General features: G+C 47.5%; 1 long non-coding RNA gene across 5 annotated transcripts; it reads right to left on the minus strand.

Annotated features, from left to right (window-relative positions):
- Window positions 1-654: 654 nt before the first annotated feature.
- LOC114011448 (uncharacterized) lies at window positions 655-8,645 on the minus strand. Of its 5 annotated transcripts, XR_008744694.1 has the most exons (4): window positions 8,584-8,645; window positions 7,998-8,150; window positions 7,575-7,702; window positions 655-5,397 (listed from the first exon to the last, which is right to left on the minus strand). It is a non-coding gene; the product is annotated as an uncharacterized LOC114011448 (long non-coding RNA). The 5 variants fall into 5 exon arrangements; XR_008744695.1 differs by lacking the exon at window positions 8,584-8,645 and having other exon boundaries at window positions 655-1,377; window positions 7,998-8,387; XR_008744691.1 differs by lacking the exon at window positions 8,584-8,645 and having other exon boundaries at window positions 7,998-8,387.
- Between the last annotated feature and the right edge of the window lie 40 nt (window positions 8,646-8,685).

Below are 8,685 nucleotides of genomic sequence, written 5' to 3' on the forward strand. Positions count from 1 at the left end.
GTAAATATTTAGCTAGTGACTCCTCCCCTCTAGCTGTACGGTGAAAGAAATCTTTCTCCTTTTTGGGTATTTTGTTTCAGAGGAGGAATGTCTTCTTCTTGCACAGTCTTGTAGATGAGATGACTTTGGACATGTCTGTACCTCGTTTCATGCCCTGCTCCGGGCCAGGTTGTTCACCCTGCAGTTGTGCCTGCTCAGCCCTGGGGACAAGCCATGCAGAAGGAAGCCTGGATCTATTTCTCTTCATGTCTCTTCACACGTGGCGGGAGGGGTGAGGATCATGCCAGGCTGGACTCCCTCCACCAAGATCATCCTTCTGAGGAGTTAAAAATTAATCACAAAGGAGGAGTTAAAGCTGTGAGGTTTGTGAGGGTTATCTTGTCTATGGGCAGGGTTTTCACTGGGAAATAAGGGAGGGAGGGAAGACACTGAAAGTAGAATCAGCAGAGAGCATGGATGCCAGTGGAGGTGGCAGTGGACTGAGGAGCTGGGTGGGGGGCTGGGGACATGAGAGGGAGAGGACACCCAGAGTAAAAACTGAATAAAGCCCTGGAGATGAGATGTCTCTAGCTGGACTGTGGTTGACTGCTTTGGCTTTTGTTTTTCTGTTTCTTGGCAGCCCTTCCCTCCACATATAAGAAATAGGAGAAAATATGAATATTTCCAACATTTTATTGTATTTCCAATCTGAGAGAATTAGTAACTCACACTAGAATGGCACACAGTCATTTTGTTAATTTGTGCTTGAGCAGCGCTGACAGGAGCTAGTGGAGTTCCCAGGGTGGGTGGGAGAGGGGTTTGGGCAGGGTGACAGCCTGGAGCAGTACAAGGACCTGAGTGGGGGACCAGGATGTAGCAGCCGAGTAAAGAAATCTGCTAAGAGGATACACAGTATGGCAGCTCCTCATCACTGCTGCAGCTCCTGGTGGGGCTGGGAGGAGGTGTGAACATGAAGCTATGCTGACCCTCTCGCAAGGCAGGAGGATGGCCACTTGGCAGAAACAGAGTGGAAGCACATCACAGCAGGCGGCAGCAGCAGCTGCTGGGTTTTAATTCAGACCATCTGAATGCCTGTAAGAGGAGAGACCTTATAGACTGCTCGGGATTTCTGAAGGTTCAAGTGGAGGACAGGGGCTGGGATGAAAGGGGACATTCCAGAAGGGAGGCTGCACAACAGCAGCCACCGACAGCTGAGCCTCCTCAAGGGCTCCCTGTCCCGACACTCTCAGGATTTCCTCTCTGCTCCTGTACCACATTGCTGGATCTGCTCCTGCTGCGGGCAGCGTATCCACGCTACCCACCATTAGTTGGTGTGATGGCTTTGAACATTTCAGCTTCACAGGAAGGTGCAGCAGCTCTTCCCAACATGGTAGGAAACTGTGCAGAGGAAGAGGGAATCCTGAATGCCTTGCAGACATGGACCTCAGGATGTTTCATAACAAGATCCCATATTATGGCATTCAACAGCGATTGCAGAGCTGAAATGCCTGAAGCAGAAGTTTTGGTTCAGGCCACACTATTTGTCCACTTTAGTTTGTTCCAAAGCCTACATCTGCAGTGCCAGGAGCAGAAGTGCTTCCAAGCCCCTGGACCGAGAGAAAGCTCTTCTGCTTCACCAAGGCAAGCCCTGGGGATGATGCCTGTGTTCAGCCTGTCAGGAAAAGAAACTGCTGTGTACAGTAAGAGGGACAGAGTCCTCTAGTCACGGCACCTGAAAATGCCACACATTGCAGCACACACCAGCCCTGCCTGCTAGAGACAGCTTGGGTCTGACACCTGATTCATCTGACTGTGCCACCCACCTCTGTCAGTCCTCAGCTGAAGCTTTACTCCATGGCACACGCCAGCCTTACACACCCCGACCCCTGGTAAAGGGCAGAATTTATCCAGCCTCATTTGGCTTCATTGCCCAGCAGAGATCAGTCCCAGTATGCTGACAATATCTTGTCTGAGATGCAGGAGTACAGACGCGCTGTCATGCACCTTCCTACTCTCCCTATGTGCTGAGGAAAGGGAGAAATGGACACGGAATAGTCATTTATAAACTGCTGCAACTTGGGGAGGAGGAAACTTTGAAACCTAAGCCAATCAGGTTTTGCCCACATCCTATGGACTTTAAAAATTGCTAACTAGATTAATTCTTCTAAATAAACGCACTAGTACCCAGACTGCCCTGTGTCTACGTGCGTCCTGCTGTGGAAGGAGCAAGCCAGCAGATGTACTGGAGTAAAACCAACGCTTTCAAATGTGAGGAGCACTGCTGCAATGCTGCAGTGAAAGGTAAGCCACCAGGTTGCTTGGCTGAAACGTACAGACAAACTATTTTTTGCCAGGTGTCATGCTTGCAACAAGTCACTTGGTATTTCTGAATGACCTGCACACCACAGCTCGGAAACCCCGCAAGACAACGTGGCTTTTGGACTCTGCCTGCCACTTCTTAGCTTGGGAGCATATACCACTAACTGCCAGGGATCCCATAATAATTACTGACATTTTATCTGCATTGTGTCACACAGTGAAATTACAGTGGGATGTGACAAGACCGGCTATCTAAGAACAAAGTCCTCTACTATATATGAAGCAAAACCTGCAGAGCGAATATCAGCTTTGGCTCCTCCTGCTGAAATTAACTTCTTGGTTACTGATCTTTTCACATCAGTGAAGACAAAGTCCCTCTAGAAGCTTGTCTGAAAATCCAGCACAGTTTTTCCCCCCAAAAAAGTACTGGATGTGTAGATCTAAGTGCTAATGAATAGAAGTTGTAGCTGGGATGTATTTTTGACAAATGGCTACAATGAGCTGAATCACAGCCAGCTCCCTCAGAGGAAGTTGTTGCACATTTTGGGTTAAGGAGTTACTGGTTAAAGCAAAAGTATTCAATCAAAGTAGTACTGTCAACCTCTCAACTTCTTAGAATTTATGAGCTTGATCTCTACAAACTATATATAAAGATTTCTTTTGATAAAACAACACTTGATTTTTTCATTTACTGCTTAATTCTCAAGAGCTGTGGCTTAAAAAAAAACCCAGGCCACATGAATATTGTAATATTTTGATAAAGATTTTGTGCTTATTCTCTAATATATCCTTAAATAGCTGAGATGCTGTAAGGCTTCAGTGAGTGGCACCTCTTTTTAATACAACCTGTGACTCTCAGAAAAGTGATTTTTATGGAGCTGAGTTTGGAAACCTTTTCAGCCCCCTCCCAAAAAGGCGCCATCACTACAAGAGAATTCCTGTAATCTACAAGAAAAAGAATGCTCAAATTTCCTTGAACTGAGCAGCCAAGACCCAAACTCAGAGGCTGCTTTTAATAATATTGGCTTTATCTTTCCAGTGCTCATTTCCTCTTTTTATACGCTACGCTGGTGCCTCCACAGAAGAATCTAATGAAGATTCAGCTTCATGCAAGTTGGTTGGAAAAGTGCTGAAATCCTTGGATGACCTCCACAGCAGAGGCAAAATCGGTGTTTACTCAATACTCCTAACCATAAATGAGCAAACGACAGCTAGCCCTAGCCCTGCTCCCTATGCACCCAACTCAGATAAAGAGCTCATTCTGAACAGGACACACAGCTGTTAAAATGCTGACATGTGTTTCCTGATGATAGACCAGAGCCAAAAGCAGAACTTGTTCAGAAAGACAAGCAATTTGATCATATTTTGGCAAAGATAAGAGGAAGCTTTACAGAACTGTATTCCCTGCAGGGGCCAAACTCCGATTAATTGGAACTGCTTGGTATTCAAAAGAGCTGATGAAAAACTTTTGAAAGCCATTGAGGCTGTTTCTTATTTTTCACTGGCACAAGCCACGATTATGCCATTCAGATGAAAGAATTAGATCAACATTGTGTAACCGAGATCAGAATCAGACCCATTCTACAAAGGCCTAAATTTTCTGTTTCTGTACCTCCCACCCCAGCGAGGTAACAAACCCAGCCTATTTCCAATGTTAGGATTAATTTCTGTTGACCTCTTCTGCATAGTCTTTTAGCACCAGAAAAACAGTCACATGCCAACATTATACAAGTCTGGGCTTTTAAAATCTTGGGCTCCATTTCCCACAGAGGTATGGCTGCAGCGCTAGACTGCTTTGCTAACTCATTCAAGTCTGGCTGTGATACACAGCTTGCTTGAAGTTACCTCACACAAGAGGATGAGATAAGATGACCCATTAATTTTTAAATCTACCAATCAAGGTGTCTTCATTTGTTTCTTAATAAAAAAGGGATATTGCAAACTTACTCACATTGAGATATATATGTACATAGAGAGGATATTTATATATTTATACAGAATATTTACAAAACATCAGTACACGAGCACTCACCCTACAAAGACAGAGCCTACTGTTTGAATTTCTAGTATGGGTGCGTATATATATGTATACACACACACACAACATGTAAAAATTGAGAGAAACGCAGTATCATGTGTTTTATATGGGGCTGAAACCAAGGAGCTAAGAAATTTGTCAAGGATCATAAAACTGTAGCAGAATCAGAAATGAAAGCAAACTACCTTAAATACTGCTTCTGGTTTGGGCAGGGAAGCGCTCCGAGATCTGTCGATAACAGTGCATATAAGGCACTGTTATTCCTAAGGCAACATCTTCAGCTACATGATCTCCAAAGAGCTCGAAGAAGTGAGTTTTACCATACAAAGTATAATAATTTTGGCTGCAATTCTATTGCCATTTACTCTACAGCAACCCGCACCAGCTCACTGGTTGCAACATGAGTCTATCCCACCAAAGTGGGTTCCTTGCCTTGTGTTTTACTCAAAGACTGCTCAAGGGTTAAGGCTCAGCATATGCAAGTTACAAAGCATGCTGTGTCTCATGTGTGGGAGTAAATGTCATATCCCACTGCACAGGGTATTTATAGAACAGCACTATTTGGGAAGTGAAACTTTTTAATGGTGAAGTTTTCAACCAGTTGCTTCAGGTTTAAGTTCCGAAGAATGAAACTGCAGAGAACCCCGTTTTACACTTTCTGGGTCTAGTTGGCTCGGAATATTACCATGAAACAAGCGGGGTCTGAGTCCAGTTACTTCGGGTTTAAAAGGTCCAGTCTCCACACCAAAGGACTGCTTCTGCAGCTGACATGTCAATCCTGTGTCCCCACCGCAGGACAGAGCACTGCTTTGTCACCGTTACTCACACTACCTGGTGGAGGAGCTCTTCCCACACACAAGTACAGCGCAGTCCCCAAGGGTCACCCTCAGACAGGCATGCAGCTCCTGGGGGATGCCGTTCTTCCCGCAATCCGGCCGGCTGAGCACCCCAAGCCCCCGAGCTACTCCACAGTGGTTCTCCAGTGTAGCTGCCCATGGCCAGACACCAACCTTCAACATAAACTGAAGCAGGTGATCCTCTTTTCACTGAGAACAGCAACCCTGGGAAAGCCAACAGTAACGTAAGGCACCAGTGACCCCCACGCTGCCAGTGCTGCCAGCTCAGCAGCTCACACAAGGGCTGGACTGAGGGTGCTGGAAGAGGGATTGGATGAGTGGGCACGGACTGCAGCTGCATAAAGCTGGGGGTGACAGGAGGAGGTAAAGTGGTCAGAATTCTCCCTTGTTAAACTGGTGACACACCACAGGGGCTGAAGCTGGGTTGGTGGGATGAGGCTGAAGATCAGCCAGGGTGGTATAAGCTGTCCCCATCTCTAGATCCGGACTGAAGCTCACACTGGCAAAGGCCCCTCTGGTTCAAGTTCTTACACAACTTGCTATTTGTAACACTCTGCTTTTGGCTCACACATACCCAGTGAGCACCAAATGTGGAATAACAGATTGAAAACTCCAAGTGAAAAGCTGTTTTTTGATCAGTGGTCCCAGAGTAGATCACCTTAACCAAGCCAGGCAGAACCAAAAGACCTTTTGTGAAACTAACTGTGCTTTCTGAGCTGTAACTATAATCACAGCACAGATTCCAACAAGTATGTCTTGACATTACTGGGTCACCCAAAGGGCAGGCTACACATATCTTGCACCAATTATTAATGCAGCTATTTGTGTTAACTCTCCAAATCGAGTAACTGATACACCTGGTGCAATTTACATAAATAGGAACACAGTTACATTTGCATTCACACTCCATTCACACTCGTGTCGATAACTACTTGTGGGTTTTATTGCCACAATAGAAACCCAATTGAAACCGTAGCTTGGCTGTACATGGTCCTGTAACCACAAAGAAGGGGCAGAGCAGAGGTTGGGCAGGCAGTGCCAGTCTCCCAGCCTCGCCCTCACCAGCTGGGTTACTTCTGCTCCGGTGGGTCAGACACATGGTGCTCTCACCCTCCTCCAGACATGCTCTTCCTGCTGGAGAGGTGGCAAAAGCGCTCTGACAGACCGGTACATGCTCACGTTATTTCCAACAAATGAACTCTTTGTATCTTTGAGCTATTGCAGTGTGCCCTGAATACTGCTTGCTTATTGGAGCAATCATTATTACATTATTTACACTTTGTTTGTGCTTTCAAGACATTCTTTACAGCTTAAGGGTGACAAACTACTCTGCCAGCAAGCTGACTGAGACCACCGATTCATTTCATGTAACTTAACCACAAAAGACAAGCAGAGTATACTGGATTTCAGTATTGAACGACGGCTTGTAAAAAAGTGCCACACATGCTTCTCAAAATCTCAGTCCTATACACCTCCTGTTTGCCCTCTTCAGACAACAATTACAGAATGTAACTTCAATGGAGCCCACAAAATGAGTATTAAGGTTCGTTATGTTTTGTCAAAACCATTGTTTGATCTTCTTTCCACTGTGATAAAAGTGTCAAGGTCGTAAATACCTCTAAATGCAACATTATGATCACCTCAACTACTCCGGCAAAAATAACCTAACAAAGACTCCCTCAGATTTTTAAAGGCAGAACTGCTGCCAAATTATTTCAACTTCTGAAAAGCACTGCCTTGTAAAAATTTCTCTTGTTCTTTATCTTGACCAGCAGACATTCCATATTCTTTAAGTGAGGGTAAGACAGTAAGAAATGTTGAAAAAGATGTGACCATCCATTACCATAACTCCTTCCTCACTTGAGGTTTTCCTACTGCTTGAATACAAGGATGATTCTTCACTCGGGACATGAGAGATGGGGTGGATCTCAGGGTCTGTGCCTGTAATGCATGCCACCTGAGTGTAGGGGCACACAAAACATGAACTAACTCATCCCTGAAGCCCAGCTCTCTCCATGCACCTCACTTGGCATTGACCACAGCTCAGTTCCTCCAGGAAGGACTGACAAACCACGCGTTACTACTGGCCACCTCCTCATGACAACTGACCCGACGATACCAACCCCATTCCCAGCATTTTCTATTTCCACTTCAATAATCTCCAAAAGATTGGAGTAATCTGCAGAACAGCCTATTCACTGGAACATACCATGTATGATAGTGATCCACCGTGACAGGTTCATTTAACCCTGGTTTTGTACTATAACCAGGCAGCAGGGGATTATTCTGCAACATGATACAGCTCTGTTCACTTAGGAAAGAGCTCTCAGGACTGAAGAGTTATCTCCAAACTACATCAAGAGTCTGAGCAAACGAGGTACCTGTGCAGAGCCAGTTTATACTAAAGATGAGGGACACTGGATCTTGCTACTGCAGATTTCGAGACTGCTCAGAGCACTGTCACAGTGGTTATCATACACAGCCTCTGCCACCACTGTGGGTCATCCTCCTGCATGGGGCAAAGCATATTGTATGTCATACACGGGGTGCAAATCCAGAGGGAATAAGTAACTGTATCAGAGTCCTTTCTTGAAAGCTCTGAAATAATTTATTTTCTGTAGCCCCCACCCCTGAGGCAAGGGTTGGGAGTTTCCCAAACATCCCTTTACATAGTGTCAAAGCAAAGAAAAACACTTCTTGGGCAAACTAGAATCTGCAGAATAAACTGTCGCTTATTGGGGAGTGTCAGGGCCAAAGTGAGGGGTGAAAAAAAACCAACCCTACCAGAGTTCTCAGAAACTTACACTGCTGAAATCTCCACAGCAGGACTGAACCCCTTCCAATCACCTCCACAGTACCTGGGGATCAAGGCTCCCCCTCTTCTCTCCCACGGCCTGGATAGAGCTCTGACATCAGACTCAGACAGCGCTTCTTGCAGCCCTTCTCTTAGCATTTAACTGGCAGGAGTCAGCACAGGGGGGGAAAAATAACCACAGAAAGTCTCATAAGCCCGAGGCCCGGCTGGATAGCCCCCTCCCGGGGGCACCGGGGCCTGCGGGGGACCCGGGCCCTAGCAGGGCTAACAACTGAGCCGGGCGGCCGTTTAACGATACGCCGCCGCGCGCCGCACCCTCCCCGCGCCTGCGCACCGGGCTCAGCCGCGACACCGGCAGCGCCTCACGGCAGCAACGCGCATGTGCAGCGCGGCGGAAGTGGGAGGGGTGGGGGGTGCTTGGCAGGAAGCCCCGCCCGCTTCTGGGAAGCCCGGGCCGCCCCCGCCGCCCGCCCCCCATTTGCCCCGGCCCCCCCGGTCTCCCCAAGCCACCCCCGGCCCCCGCAGACCCCGGGCCCCCGACCCCTCCCGGGCCGCCCTTGTCTCCCCAGGCCCACCCCTGCGGACGCGGCCGGGCCGGCCCGTGGTTGGGCGCGCGCGGGCGGCGGGGCGGGCTGGGGCGGTGTCACACGGCACGGCGCGGCAGTGATTGGTTGCGC

The sequence above is a fragment of the Falco peregrinus genome, chromosome 18 (genome assembly GCF_023634155.1).
Source record: "Falco peregrinus isolate bFalPer1 chromosome 18, bFalPer1.pri, whole genome shotgun sequence".
In the NCBI taxonomy this organism is placed as follows: domain Eukaryota; kingdom Metazoa; phylum Chordata; class Aves; order Falconiformes; family Falconidae; genus Falco; species Falco peregrinus.